This window comes from Stegostoma tigrinum, unplaced genomic scaffold, assembly GCF_030684315.1.
Source record: "Stegostoma tigrinum isolate sSteTig4 unplaced genomic scaffold, sSteTig4.hap1 scaffold_293, whole genome shotgun sequence".
Lineage (NCBI taxonomy): Eukaryota > Metazoa > Chordata > Chondrichthyes > Orectolobiformes > Stegostomatidae > Stegostoma > Stegostoma tigrinum.
Genome location: NW_026728221.1, coordinates 199441 through 215780, shown reverse-complemented (window position 1 = coordinate 215780; position 16340 = coordinate 199441). Strand labels below are relative to the sequence as shown.

The window sequence follows — 16340 nt, the reverse complement described above, 5'->3', positions numbered from 1 at the left end:
ACGAGGTTACGAGAAGTGTGGCATGTCGAAAAGTAAACTGAACCTTAGTGTGCAGCTGTTTGACAGCACGGTCATCCAGATGTTGCATTACTTTGCTGATGATTGAGAATACATTGAGGCCATAATTGGTCAGCACAATTTGTCTGACTATTACATGATAGGTCATCTTTCTCTGAAATGTGAGTGTCGCAAGTGTTTAAAAATGTACTGGAAAACATTTACTGTTGGTGTGCTGACCTTGGGGCACATTGTTCCAATACAGTTTGTCAGATGCTGCCAGGTGCCATGGCATTTGCAGTATCCAGAACATTCAGTCTTGTCATTGCATGAAATAACTTGAATTGCGTGTAAGTTAAGATCTGTGATGCCTCCTCAGGATGAGGGCAAGAAGATCATCCAGACTGATGCTATGAATGGTTTCATCTGCCTCTTCACCTTTTGTTCGTAACATCTTGTAATAACTGCCATGTAGCCTGATGAGAAACTGAAGCTCATCTTGATTCATTTGCATTTGAAGGTGCCTATTTTTCCCAAACAAAAGGACCCATCACTGAGCGGGAAGTATGGAGAATGTTATAGACATCAGTGGTGAGACAATCGTGGATCTTGACCAGAAAACCATTGTTGTGTTGGTGAAATGCAAACAAAAATCTATATGATGTAAACTTTATTCTCAGCTAATCCCTTTCTCAAATGACAGATTCTGATGTCGGTAACTGAAAAACCTCCATTGTTGGAGGACGAGAAGCCGTATCCAATTGAAGCAGCAGAGGCTTTTGCGATGACTGTGGAAACCACTGCTTATGCCTTGCTTCAAGCATTGTCAAGGAATGATATTGACTATGCAACACCGATTGCGAGGTGCCCAACGATGCAACAGAACTATGGTGGTGGATTTCACTCGACGCAGGTAAATGCTTGAGATCACAACAGCAGGCATTCAGATATTTCCATTGATCATGTTACTAACTGGTGGTTGATGCTGTTTGCAATTAAACTGGACACTGCATTTTCATCTGCAGGTTTGGTGCATTGGCACAAATACCAGTTCTTCAATGGTGTTAATCCTTTGTTAAATTCTTACATGCACTTTGACTGTGCATCACTTTTCCTTTTGGCATTGTCCTTGAAAAGTGCCTGTTTCTGTAAACCTTCACTTGCTTGTCACAGGATCATTGAGGGACAGCATAATAGAGTGATATGGTAATGGAACAGACCCTTCAGCAAATTGTATGTGCCCTCACAAGATGCAAGTCCCGAACTATTCTCATCACATTTCCCAGCACTCGACCCAGAGCCTTGTTTGCCTTGGCATCGCAAATGCCCAATCACAGACTTGTTAAATGTTATCATGCTTTCTGCCTCTACCACCCACACAGTCGGTGCGTTCCACATTCTCACCACAGTTTGGGTGCAAAAACAAGTAAGTTTCCTCAAGAGATAGTAGGAACTTGCCAATGCTGGAGAATCTGAGAGAGCAAGGTGTCGAACTGGATGAACACAGCGAGCCGAGCAGCATCAGAGAAGCAAGAAAGCTGACGTTTCAGATCGAGACCCTTCTTCAAAAATGGGGGAGGAGAAGGGGATTCTGTAAAAAATAGGGAGAAGTGCGGAGGCAGATAGAAGATGGATAAAAGAGAAGATAGGTGAACCGTCCCGTGCTGTCCACTCACTGTCCCCTGCTCCAGAATCATAGAATCAGAGAATTCTACAGAATTGAACAAGCACTTCATTCCATTGTGTCTGTAACCACTGAAGCCACACTAAGTTGACATTCGGCTCATGTTCTAGCAATAGGCCAATTGCCTTGAATGTTATTTCATTTTACGTGCTGTACCAACCCTTTTTCTTTAATGTGAAAAGATTATCCACCTCAACTGAAGTCCCAGACAATGAATTCCAACCCCCCAGCACCTTCTGGGTGTCTTTTCTTTCCTGAAATTCCTCCTGAGCTTTTAGCTTAAATGTATGTATCTCTTCCTCTCCCACCACCGCCCCCCGACCGACCCTATTATGGACCTTCTTTTTACCTCGCCCCCACCCATATTAATCTAAACAATTTTTTCAGGACCTCCTTCAACCTTCTCTACTCAAAAGAAAACAAGCCAACCTTATCCAGATAAAACAGTGATGCTAGATACAATGGGAACTGCAGATGCTGGAGAATCCAAGAGAACAAAGTGTGGAGCTGGCTGAACACAACAGGCCAAGCAGCATCTCGGGAGCACAAAAGCTGATGTTTCAGGCCTAGACCTTTGATCAGAGATCGGCAACAGTGATGCTGCCTGGCCTGCAGTGTTTCTCCAGCTCCACACTGTGTGATCTCAGACTCCAGCATTAGCAGTTATTGCTCACGCAAACTTATCCAGACTCTCCATCGAGTTAAAATGCTTCACCCCCTCAGAACATCCTGATGAATGTCCTCCACACATGCTCAAATGCAAACACCTCCTTTCTATAATGGAGAGACTAGAACTGCACTGAGCACTTCAGCTGGGGCCTAACCAAAGTCCTGTACAGCTCTTGAGCCTTGTGCTTTCTGAACTGTCCTTTTAAGCTGCCATTCCATGTTCAGGAATCTGTGGACAAGCACCCCAAGATCACACCATTCCTCTGATCTTCCTAGTGTCCTGGCATTTCTTTGAATGATTCCTTGCCTTGTTAGTTTGTCCAAATTGCCTTATTGATCAGGGTTAACATTCCATCTACCGTTGACCTGCCCATTTGACCAATCTGTAACTTTGGATTCAACTTGCTGTATTTTCCTGGACCCCCCGAGCTTTACCTTCTTTGCCACGCTCCCATTTGGGACCCTGTCCAAGTCTTTGCTGAAATCTATTTTCATTACATCAACTCCCATCTGCACACTCCGTCACCTCTTTGAAAGAATCATCTAAGTTTGTGAGGCGTGACCTCCCTCTGACAAAGCTATGCTGACGGTCGCTGATCAGACCCCACTTCTTGAAATGGAAATTAAGTCTGCCGTTCAGAATTTTCTCCAATATTTTCCTCTCTACTGATGTGATACTCACCTGTCTGTAATACTCTGCTTTATGTTTGTCACGCATTTTGATAAGTGGAACTATGTTACCTGTTCTCCAGTCCTTTGGTACTTTTGAAATCTCTGTATGAGGGCGAGTGGAATGTTTTCTCTCATCTCCCTGGGCATCGTGGCATACACCTCATCCAAACCTGGGATTTGTCCAATTTTAAATTCACCAAAACACCTAACATCTCCCCAGTCTCTGTTAATTCTGTCCGAGAATTGTGTGCTCCATCTCACATGTAAAAGCTGATGTGAAATTCTCGTTTAACACCTGACATTGCCCTCCAGTTCAAACCATTCATTTGCCTCTTCATCCCTAATGAGACCTGGTTTTCCCTGGGTTTTCTCTTTCCCTCTGAGACACTTGTAGAAGATTTTGAGATTCTCCCTCATCCTAATCTTGGTCACCAGCGTTCTGTTGCCCTGTATTTGTTCTCTGAATTGCTATGACGAGATGCCCCTGCACACTATACATCATCATCATGGTGGTTTCTCGCAGATATGGATGACACTCTCCCACTCTCAGGCTGAATTGATCGCCGGCTGTACAGACCGATGCAGCTACCGTCGGCTCTGTTGCACTCAGGGCAGAAGGCAGTCGTGGGAAGGGGCGAGGGAGGTGTTGGTGTGGCTGCATGGCTTCCACTGCTTCCAAAGGCAAGCCTCAAAGTGTTTGATGCCTTCCCAGGTGCTCTTCAGGCTTTAGGCCGTCTGAGACCGGCGATTCCCAGGTGTCTGCAGGAATGTCGCACTTCACCATTGAGGACTTGAGTTTATCACCGAGTGCTTCCTCTGCACATCTGGGTCTCGCCTGCTTTTTTGAAGCTGGGATGAGAACATGCGGAGAGTCTCGTGTCAGTCATACAGATGAAGTGTCCAACCCATTGTAGCTGATCGAGGATGGTCAGTGCCTCAGTGCTGGGGATGTTGGCCTGGTTGACGTTCGTGCGTCCCCAGGGACTCTTGTTCCCTTGATGACTGTTATACACCTCCCTATTCCTTTTTATCTGGTCAAAGAACAAAGAAAATTACAGCACAGGAACAGGCGCTTCGGCCCTCCAAACCTGCGCCAGATCCTATTGAAAGTAGCGTGTTGATGCATTTGTGTAATGATTGTGTTTTGTTTGAGCCCTAACACTCAAAGCAGTGTAAGAATGTCTTTGTGCAGCAGGCAAGGTGTCATGAGATTGAGCCTTCATACACTTGCAAGATGTTGAAAATTTGCCATTATTTATTAAAACACTGATAAATTTCCATGATCAACATTTCTGTTACACTGCAATGATTATCCCGTGGCATGTAAAATCAGAAAGATAGGATAAAATGAGACTGGGTCATGCCCTAGCCTTGCGGACTTGGGTCAGCATGCAGGGAGAATGTTTGCATTTCATGCATGTGGAAGTACTGAAATATTTCCATGAATCTAAAAGTCACTTTTCCCTTCATTGAAGGACACAATCATTGCCTTGGAAGCTTCATCATGATACGACATTGCATTTCTGAAGAGGGAAGAAGAAATCAACATGCAAATTCAATTCCATGGTTTTGGACGTCCCATTGAGAACACGATTCATGTGCGCCGGCATAATGCTCTGACCGAGAAAGAATCGAAGGTGAGTTTGTAGTTTGGAAGATCGCAGCAATTTATGCATCAACTTGTTCATCAATAATGTTCCATTGCTTTCAAACTGCATTTTCCACTCTGCAAGATAATAACTGTTAGAACAAGCAACAGGATGGGTAGATGGGCTTTGGGGAATGCAATGGCACAAAACCCAATCCATTCGACAACATATTTCAGATATGTCGACAAATTAAATATTCCAGCAGAGGGATAAAACAAGGAAGATGAGAGTGAGGAGGCAAGAGTTCTGATGACAAAAGAACACGAACTTACCTTTATCCATTTGAGCAAAAAAGCAGGCACACAAACAAATAATCAGCTAACAATGCACATGTGCAACGGAGGCTACAGGGGGACTAAGAATGCCGAATTGTTGTCATGCGTATTGCTGAAAGGGTGATTGAAACAGATTCTGTGGTAAATTTGAAGAAATACAGATAATGCATCTCAGGATGTTGGAGAAAGAACATTTATTGACTGAGGCAAATTGTATTGCCATTTTCAGGAGTTATTTGGGTCATAATGAATTCCAAGACTTTCTTCTGTGCTGAAAGCTTTAGCTTAGTTGCAGCTGGATCACAATTTCTGTTCCTGGTAGTATTTAGCAAACTATTAAAAGTGAATGTCACTGCACAGAATTCCAAACATGACTGCAATCAGTAGAGAAAATATCCAGGGGGTGTGATGAGTTGTATCCTCTCATGTTGAACAATGCAGCTACAGATACAATGGAGGCACTGATGATAATCTTCCAAGAATCCTTAGATTGTGGAAAATTCTCAGAGGATTGAAAGTTTGTGAACATAACACCATTATTACAAAGATAGTTGGACAAAATAGTAAGCAAGTGTTGCCAATTTAGGTCAACCTGGGTAGATGTTCATGCCGGCAATGAAAGATGAAATAACAGGGTACTGAGTGTGCTATAACATCCTACAGAGTTAACATCCTTTCATAACGGGGAAATAATACTTGACAAACTTGCTACAGTGCTTTGAGAAGGAAACAAACATTACTGATGAAGGACCACCAGTTGACATTGAGATTTCAACAAAGCATTTGATAAGCTACAGCTCGTAAGGTGTCTCAAAAGAAAAGAGCCCATGTATTCAAGGGTAGTATGTTCGGATGGACGGAGGACTGCATCGTAAATAGAAGTAGAGACGTAGCAGCAGGATGGTAACTTACAAGTCATGTACGGCCACAGAGCGAGTGCTGGGGAGGCCGTACACCTCGTGTTGACTGGGTTGATTTTGGAAATGGCGGAGGGGATTGCTATGCTTAGGAAAGTTGGGCTACATTCATTGGAGTTTATAAGATTGAAAAAAACTTATTTTTTCGACATTTAAGATTCTTAAGAGGCTTGATAGTGTATATCCGTAGAGATTACTCCCATTTGTGAAAGATTTTACGACCAGAGGCCACATTTTCAAATTGGTTGCTTATTAATTCAGGGAAGAATTACTTCTTTCAGGTTGTAGCAATCTATTGAACACTTTAGCCAAGAAGATTTTCGAGGTAATGCCATTAATCATATGCTAGGTTGTAACGGCCAGGTTAATTTTTAAATCAAGAAACAATGATAATGAGAAAAGGGTCTCGGCCTGAAACGTCAGCTTTTGTGCTCCTGAGATGCTGCTTGGCCTGCTGTGTTCATCCAGCTTCACACTTTGTTATCTTGGATTCTCCAGCATCTGAGCTTCCCATTATCAGTGATAATGAGAAAAGGGTAGTCTTTACAGCTATGCTTAGGAAAGTTGGGCTACATTCATTGGAGTTTATAAGATTGAAAAAAATCTCATTTTTTCAACATTTAAGATGCTTCAGAGACTTGATAGTGTATATCCGTAGAGATTACTCCTATTTGTGAAAGATTTTACGACCAGAGGCCATATTTTCAAATTGGTTGCCCATTAATTTAGGGGAAGAATTACTTCTTTCAGGTTGTAGCAATTTATTGAACACTTGAGCAGAGAAGGTTTTAGAGGTAATGCCATTAATTATATGCTCGGCTGAGATGGCCAGGTTAATTTTTAAATCAAGGAACAACCACAATGAGAGAAGGGTAGTCTTTACAGTGGAAGATACTTCAAGGATCCCCTTATTACTAAAGAATACAGGGAGGAATTAAACACATCACTACCACACCATCACTACCATTCGAGAAGTAGCAGTAGACAATCTAATGGAGTAAAAGCAGATTAGACTCTTTGCCGTGATGGTTGACTTTCTAAGATTCTAAACAATGAGCTTCAGAGTCGGTATATGCATTGATTGTAATTTTCCAAAAAGGTTTAGATTCTAGAGAAGCATCCAAGGGCTGGAAAAATGCCGATGTGACGTCCCTATTGTAAAAGGAGAGAGGCAAAAAGAAGATAACTACAATCGAAACAGCCTGACATCTATTGTTGGAAATATGTGGCAATCAACTATGAAGAAAATAAGAGCAGAACATTTGGAAAATCAGAATCTAATCAAACAGAATCACCATAGCCTGCTGAAAGAGAAATTATGTCTGGCTAATTTGTTTGGGTTTTTGGAGGAAGTTTTGGAAGGAGAATTAATAGCGGAAAACCAGTAAATGTGTTGTGTTTGGACTTGGAGAAAGCATTTGAGAATGTACTCAAAAGTAATAAGCTGAGAGCTGAGGTTTTGAAGGTAGTATATTGCTATGGATCAGTATGCTTTGCACGTTCTGGAAGGAGAGATGACATCTCGAGTGAAATGCACCAAGTGAATATATATTTTGGGGAACTTGGTGGCAATGCGGTAAGTCAGTGCAGAGTGTAAGAGGTGCCATTTGCTTGCTTTTTTTGCCTGATAGTTTGTAAGCATTTTTTTTTGAGACAGGGTAAATTGAAGCCAGAATCAGGCACCCGGAGGGTGAACCAGGCTCATTGGTTGGTGATCGCTTCTGGTTTAAGAATCTATTATCGGTAGCTTTCAGATTGCAAGTAAATCGGAGAAATATTTACAGGCTACAAACTAAAAGACCAGAATGTTTTCAAATCAAATTAAGATCGAAGTAATTGAAATGGAGATGCCAGGCCAGACGATGATTTATACCTACGTGACGGGGTAGTGGTCAGACCCCATACTCCAGCTCAGGGTTGATGAACTGGAATCTCAGTTTTTACCAATCAACAAATCATGTGGGGGACAGTTACCGGGGAATGCTGTGCCTCAGGAGGCAGTCACACACCTTAGATTAACTAGCTGAAACTCGGTCAGTGGCCAGAGACGTGAGACTGTGACAAAGAACAGGGCAGGTGGAAGGATCCAGGATGTAGTGCAGAAGGAACCTTGGCCTTTGATCTTATCTAACAGGTTTGAGATTCTTTCTTCCTGTGTGGATGAGAGTGCAGGGTATAGGGAAGATGAGTAAACTGACTGTAGCACTGTGGTACAGGGGGACATTCCAGAGGAGATAAAAAGTGAAATGTAGTTATATTCAGAGGTAGTATAGTTAGGGGAATGAACACTGTTGGTTGTGATGAGGATCGAGAGTCTGGAAAGTAGTGTTGCCTGCCTGGTGCCCAGGTTCAGGATATTCCATCTCGGCTACAAAGGAACTTGAAGTGGGAGGAGTAGAAATCCAGCTATCGTGGTCCACACAGGTACCATTGATATGGAAGAAAGAGGAAAGAGGTTCTGCTGAGGGATTATGAGCGCCAAGGTGCTGAGGTGAGAAAGCAGAACCAGAATGGTAATAATCTCTGGATTACGATCTGAGCAATTTGGCACGGTGTGAGCATAATTTATAGATGTAAATGCATTGTTCAAATGGTGGCATGGCAGAAATGTGTTTGAATTCATGGGACATTGGCATCGGTACGGGGAAGGAGGGAGTTGTTCTGGTGGTATCGGCTCGACGAGAATCATATTGGGACAAGTCTCCTGGCAAAATACAGAGCAAGGTCTCGGGGTAGGGCGCTAAACTAAAATGCCTGGAGTGGGTGAGCGCAGTTGCATGGAAAATTTATGGTAAAAGTTAGAAGCTGGTAAGTGCTCAGCAAAGTTTCCAGAGCAAGTAATAGGACAAAAAGTTTGGAAATGTTCATGACTCTCACTTCAGCTGCAGCAGATAAGAAGGGTGGCTGTAAATGCCAGACTGAAGATGTTGTATTTAATTGCAGGGAGTGTATGAAACTAAGTGAATGAGTTTGTGGTGCGCATTGAAATTGACAGATACATCACTCTGGGTATCACAGAGACAAGGTTGTTAGGGGTAAGTGTTAGGAACGAAATATCCAATGATTCATGTCCGATAGAAAGAACAGGCAAATGGACAGAGATAAGGAAGTGTGGAACTGGATGAGCAGAGCAGGCCAAGCAGCATCTCAGGAGCACAAAAGCTGACGTTTCGGGCCGAGACCCTTCTACTTCTGTGTGTTCATCCTACTGTGTTCATCCAGCTCCACACTTTGTTACCTTGGATTCTGAAGCATCTTCAGTTCCCATTCTGTCTGATACAAATGGACAGAGATGTCAGGGTTGGCTTGTCAGTAAGAAATGAGGTCGCGCTGAAGGAACCACAGCTCTTGTGCTTGTTTATTAATGACTTGGAGGAAAGAGGTGCATGTGCTGTGGCTAAATTTGTAGATGACTCAAAAATATTTTGAAAGACAAGGCATGACAGAGAAACAGAGATTTACCAGGATGTTACTTGGATTGGAATGTATTAGCTACAAGGAGGGTTTGGTGGAAATGTTGGATCATGACAAATGCAATGAGATCAACAATGACCTCACAGAATGATGGAGGAAATTCAATGGGCCAAGTAACTTTTTTAGTGAGTCTTCTTGTTTGACAATGCATTCATAAGGGTGTTTTTTTTCCTCTCTTGAATGAAATGTGAAAATGAAATGGATACACTTCCTTTTCACCTGGGAATAAATAATTGTTCTGAACGATTTCCATTGACTAATAGCAATCTGACAAGCATCACAATGTAAAGAGATTTTTAGCTTCTTTTTAATTGTCAAGTTATTCTTTGGAATTAATTGGGCATATATTATTTGCATCTCAGGAAGTATGTTCATCACTGCACCTCAAAAAGTGCTCTGTTGTATGACAACAGCTTTTTAAAGATCACTTCAATGGTTGTGATTTTCAGTTGCCATAACACACATTAGATTACATTGTTGGCCAATCTGTCCATGATGATTTCATTATCTTACGTTTCAAACAGACAAGGAAATATTGGTGATGCAATGAAGAGTTTGATTCTCAAATATAATTGCTGTTATAGTTTCCACTTGGAAGAAAGATTCACATCAAATTGACTGGTCAAGGAACTGGGACACTGACTGTGAGTACTTTGAATGTTCGAGTTATTCCTAAAATGAAAGTCATGACCTTGATGATTTTTCTTGCATGCAGATATGAAGAGACTCTTTTAAAATATCCTCTAGGTTAGTGGTTCAGGCATAAAAGTGTGATATGTATATTTATGTATATACATGTACATGCGTAATCTGAAAAGAAAATGACGAGAAATCACTTGTTGCAAGGTGAGAATGAGTTATCCAGATGGTAAGACCTGCCAATGTTGGTGTCTGTGATAACACATTGTGGAGCTGGAGGAACACAGCAGGGCAGGCAGCATCAGAGGCTCAAGAAAGTTGAGGTTTTGGGTCAGGACCCTTCCTGAGAAATGGAGGGTGGAAGGGAGCTCAGAAACAAATAGCGTGGAGGGGGAGGAGGTGCTGGGGAAGGTAGGTGGGATGGTAATAAGTGAGTACTATCCAGATGAGTGAAATGGGATGCAGTGACTGAGTGAAGTGGGATGCAGCGACTGAGGGCAATGGGATGCAGCGACTGAGGGCAATGGGATGCAGCGACTGAGGGTCATGGGATGCAGTGACTGAGGGTCATGGGATGCAGTGACTGAGGGACATGGGATGCAGTGACTGAGGGACATGGGATGCAGTGACTGAGGGACATGGGATGCAGTGACTGAGGGACATGGGGTGCAGTGACTGAGGGACATGGGGTGCAGTGACTGAGGGACATGGGGTGCAGTGACTGAGGGACATGGGGTGCAGTGACTGAGGGACATGGGGTGCAGTGACTGAGGGACATGGGGTGCAGTGACTGAGGGACATGGGGTGCAGTGACTGATGGAAATGGGATGCAGTGACTGATGGAAATGGGATGCAGTGACTGAGGGAAAGAAGATGCAGTGACTGTGGGAAATGGCATACTGTGACTCAGGGTAATGGGATGCAGTGACTGAGGGGAATGGGATGCAGTGAGTTTTTGAATTTGAATACAGCGTCTGAGAGATACGGGAAACAGTGACTGATGGAAATGGGATGCAGTGACTGTGGGACATGGGATGCAGTGACTGTGGGACATGGGATGCAGTGACTGAGTGAAATGGGCTGCAGTGACTGAGTGAAATGGGATGCAGTGACCGCCTTAAATGGGATGCAGTGACTGCGTGAAATGGGCCGCAGTGACTGCGTGAAATGGGCCGCAGTGACTGAGTGAAATGGGATGCAGTGACTGACTGAACTGGGATGCAGTGACTGAGTGAAATGGGATTGCCATGACTGTGGAAAGGAGATGCAGTGACTGAGGAAATGGGATGCAGTGACTGAGGGAAATGGGATGCAGTGACTGATGGAAATGGTATGCAGTGACTGAGGGTAATGGGATGCAGTGACTGAGGGTAATGGGATGCAGTGACTGAGGGTAATGGGATGCAGTGACTGAGGGTAATGGGATGCAGTGACTGAGGGTAATGGGATGCAGTGACTGAGGGTAATGGGATGCAGTGACTGAGGGTAATGGGATGCAGTGACTGAGTGAAATGGGATGCAGTGACTGAGGGGAATCGGATGCAGTGACTGAGTGAAATGGGATGCAGTGTCTGTTGGAAATGGGATCCTGCAACTGAAGGTAATGGGATGCAGTGACTGAGGGTAATGGGATGCAGTGACTGAGTGAAATTGGATGCAGTGACTGAGTGAAATCGGATGCAGTGACTGAGGGGAATCGGATGCAGTGACTGAGGACAATGGGATGCAGTGACTGAGGTCAATGGGATGCAGTGACTGAGGACAATGGGATGCAGTGACTGAGGACAATGGGATGCAGTGACTGAGGACAATGGGATGCAGTGACTGAGGACAATGGGATGCAGTGACTGAGGGCAATGGGATGCAGTGACTGAGGGCAATGGGATGCAGTGACTGAGGGCAATGGGATGCAGTGACTGAGGACAATGGGAGGCAGTGACTGAGGGAAATGATATGCGGTGACTGAGGGAAATGGGATGCAGTGTCTGTGAGATAGGGGAAACAGTGACTGAGGGACATGGGATGCAGTGTCTGTGAGATAGGGGAAACAGTGACTGAGGGACATGGGATGCAGTGACTCTGGTGAAGGAGATGCAGTGTTTGAGTGAAATGGGATGCAGTGATTGAGTGAAATGGGAAGCACTGACTGAGTGAAATGGGATGCACTGACTGTGTTAAATGTGATGCAGAGGCTGAATGAAATGGGATGCAGTGACTGAAATGCGATGCAGTGACTGAGTGAAATGCGATGCAGTGACTGAGTGAAATGCGATGCAGTGACTGAGTGAAATGCGATGCAGTGACTGAGTGAAATGCGATGCAGTGACTGAGTGAAATGGGCTGCAGTGACTGTTGGAAATGGGATGCAGTGACTGTGGTGAAGGAGATGCAGTGATTGAGTGAAATGGGATGCAGTGACTGAGTGAAATGGGATGCAGTGACCGCCTTAAATGGGATGCAGTGACTGCGTGAAATGGGACGCAGTGACTGAGTGAAATGGGATGCAGTGACTGAGGGAAATGGGATGCAGTGACTGAGTGAAATGTGATGCAGTCACTGAATGAAATGGGACGCAGTGACTGAGTGAAATGGGATGCAGTGACTGACTGAAATGGGATGAAGTGACTGAGTGAAATGGGATGCAGTGACTGTGGGACGTGGGATGCAGTGACTGAGGGAAATGGAGCAAGTGACTGAGGGACGTGTGATGCAGTGAATGACGGACGTGGGATGCAGTGACTGAGGGACATGGGATGCAGTGACTGAGGGACATGGGATGCATCGACTGAGTGAAATGCGATGCAGAGACTGAGGGAAAGGAGATGCTCTGACTGTGGGAAATGGGCTGCAGTGACTGTTGGAAATGGGATGCAGTGACTGTGGTGAAGGAGATGCAGTGATTGAGTGAAATGGGATGCAGTGACTGAGTGAAATGCGAAGCAGTGACCGCCTTAAATGGGATGCAGTGACTGCGTGAAATGGGACGCAGTGACTGAGTGAAATGGGATGCAGTGACTGAGGGAAATGGGATGCAGTGACTGAGTGAAATGTGATGCAGTCACTGAATGAAATGGGATGCACTGATTGTGTGAAATGGGATGCAGTGACTGAGGGAAATGGGATGCAGTGCCTGATGAAATGGGATGCAGTGACTGAGTGAAATGGGATGCAGTGACTGCGTGAAATGGGATGCAGTGACTGCGTGAAATGGGACGCAGTGACTGAGTGAAATGGGATGCAGTGACTGACTGAAATGGGATGAAGTGACTGAGTGAAATGGGATGCAGTGACTGTGGGACGTGGGATGCAGTGACTGAGGGAAATGGAGCAAGTGACTGAGAGACGTGTGATGCAGTGAATGACGGACGTGGGATGCAGTGACTGAGGGACATGGGATGCAGTGACTGAGGGACATGGGATGCATCGACTGAGTGAAATGCGATGCAGAGACTGAGGGAAAGGAGATGCTCTGACTGTGGGAAATGGGATGCAGTGAGTGTGGGAAATTGAATGCAGTGTCTGTGAGATACGGGAAACAGTGACTGTTGGAAATGGGATGCAGTGACTGTGGTGAAGGAGATGCAATGATTGAGTGAAATGGGATGCACTGACTGAGTGAAATGGAATGCAGTGACTGAGTGAAATGGGATGCAGTGACTGAGTGAAATGGGATGCAGTGACTGAGTGAAATGGGATGCAGTGACTGAGTGAAATGGGATGCAGTGACTGAGGAAAATGGGATGCAGTGACTGAGTGAAATGGGATGCAGTGACTGAGTGAAATGGAATTGCCGTGACTGTGGAAAGGAGATGCAGTGTCTGAGGAATTGGGACGCGGTGACCGATGGTAATGGGATGCTCTGACTGAGTGTAAAGTGAAGCATTGAGTGAAATGGGATGCAGTGGCTGTGTGAAATGGGATGCAGTGGCTGTGTGAAATGGGATGCAGTGTTTGTGTGAAATGGGATGCAGTGTTTGTGTGAAATGGGATGCAGTGTTTGTGTGAAATGGGATGCAGTGGCTGTGTGAAATGGGGTGCAGTGGCTGTGTGAACTGGGATGCAGTGACTGTGTGAATAGGGATGCAGTGACTGAGGGAAAGGAGATGCATTGTCTGTTTGAAATGGGATGCTGTGACTCAAGTGAATGGGATGCAGTGACTGTGGGGAATGTGATGCAGTGACTGTGGGGAATGTGATGCAGTGACTGTGGGGAATGTGATGCAGTGACTGAGGGACATGTGATGCAGTGACTGAGGGACATGGGATGCAGTGACTGAGGGAAATGGGATGCAGTGACTGAGGGAAATGAGATGCCGAGACTGAATGAACTGGGATGCAGTGACTGATGGAAATGTGATTCAGTGACTGCGTGAAATGGGATGCAGTGAATGAGTGAAATGAGATGCAGTGACTGATGGAAAGGTGATGCAGTAACTGAAGGAAATAGGATGCAGTGACCGAGGGAAATGAGATGCAGTATTTGTAGGAAGTAGGATGCAATCACTGAGTGAAATGCGATGCAGAGACTGAGGGAAAGGAGAAGCTGTGACTATGGGAAATGGGATGCTGTGCGTGTTGGAAATTGAATGCAGCGTCTGTGAGATACGGGAAACAGTGACTGTTGGAAATGGGATTCAGTGACTGTGGTGAAGGAGATGTAGTGACTGAGGGAAATGGGATGCAGTGACTGAGGGAAATGGGATGCAGTGACTGATGGAAATGGGATGCAGTGTCTGAGGGAAATGGGATGCAGTGTCTGAGGGAAATGGGATGCCGTGACTGAGGGAAATGGGATGCAGTGACTTACGGAAATGGGATGCAGTGACTGACGGAAATGGATTGAAGTGACTGATGGAAGTGGGATGCACTGACTGAGTGAAATGCGATGCAGTGACTGAGTGAAATGGGCTGCAGTGACTGTTGGAAATTGGATGCAGTGACTGTGGTGAAGGAGATGCAGTGATTGAGTGAAATGGGATGCAGTGACTGAGTGAAATGCGAAGCAGTGACCGCCTTAAATGGGATGCAGTGACTGCGTGAAATGGGATGAAGTGAGTGAGTGAAATGGGATGCAGTGACTGTGGGACGTGGGATACAGTGACTGTGGGACGTGGGATGCAGTGACTGAGGGAAATGGATGCAGTGACTGAGGGACGTGGGATGCAGTGAATGACGGACGTGGGATGCAGTGACTGCGTAAAATGGGATGCAGTGACTACGTAAAATGGGATGCAGTGACTGAGTGAAATGGGATGCGGTGACTGAGGGAAATGGGATGCAGTGACTGAGGGACATGGGATGCAGTGACTGAGGGACATGGGATGCATCGACTGAGTGAAATGCGATGCAGAGACTGAGGGAAAGGAGATGCTCTGACTGTGGGAAATGGGATGCAGTGAGTGTGGGAAATTGAATGCAGTGTCTGTGAGATACGGGAAACAGTGACTGTTGGAAATGGGATGCAGTGACTGTGGTGAAGGAGATGTAATGATTGAGTGAAATGGGATGCACTGACTGAGTTAAATGTGATGCAGAGGCTGAATGAAATGGGATTCAGTCAGTGAGTGAAATGTGATGCAGTCAGTGAGTGAAATGTGATGCAGTCAGTGAGTGAAATGTGATGCAGTCAGTGAGTGAAATGTGATGCAGTCAGTGAGTGAAATGGGATGCAGTCAGTGAGTGAAATGGGATGCAGTCAGTGAGTGAAATGGGATGCAGTCAGTGAGTGAAATGGGATGCAGTGACTGAGTGAAATGCGATGCAGTGTCTAAAGGAAAGGAAATGCAGTGTCTGAGGGGTATCGGATGCTGCGACTGAGGGAAATGGGATGGAGTGACTGACGGAAATGGGATGCAGTGTCTGAGCGAAATGGGATGCAGTGACTGAGTGAAATGGGATGCAGTGACTGTGTGAAATGGGATGCAGTGACTGAGGGCAATGGGATGCAGTGACTGAGGGAAATGGGATGCAGTGTCTGAGGGAAGTGGGATGCAGTGTCTGAGGGAAGTGGGATGCAGTGACAGTAGGAAATGGGATGCAGTGACTGATGGAAATGGGACGCAGTGACTGAGTGAAATGGGACGCAGTGACGGAGGTACTGGGAAGGAGTGACTGAGTTAATAGGGATGCAGTCCCTGAGCGGGCTTGGGATGCACTGACTTAGGGAAATGGGATACAGTGCCTATGTGAAATGGGATGCAGTGACTGAGTGAAATGCGATGCAGTGACTGCGTGAAATGGGATGCAGTGCATGAGTGAAATGAGATGCAGTGACTGAGTGAAATGCGCGGTGACTGACAGAAATCGGATACAGTGACTGACGGAAATGGGATGCGGTGACTTTGTGAACTGGGATGTGGTGACT

The 16340-nt window shown here is 45.2% G+C and overlaps 1 long non-coding RNA gene across 1 annotated transcript in view; it reads left to right on the top strand.

The window, feature by feature from the left end:
- The first annotated feature begins 755 nt into the window (after positions 1-755).
- Positions 756-16340, top strand: part of LOC132208095 (uncharacterized) — a 44488-nt gene continuing 28903 nt past the window's right edge. Inside the window, exons 1-3 of the long non-coding RNA XR_009444184.1 lie at positions 756-910; positions 4498-4659; positions 9922-9981. This is a non-coding gene — a long non-coding RNA (uncharacterized LOC132208095). The remainder of the gene's footprint in view (positions 911-4497; positions 4660-9921; positions 9982-16340) is intronic.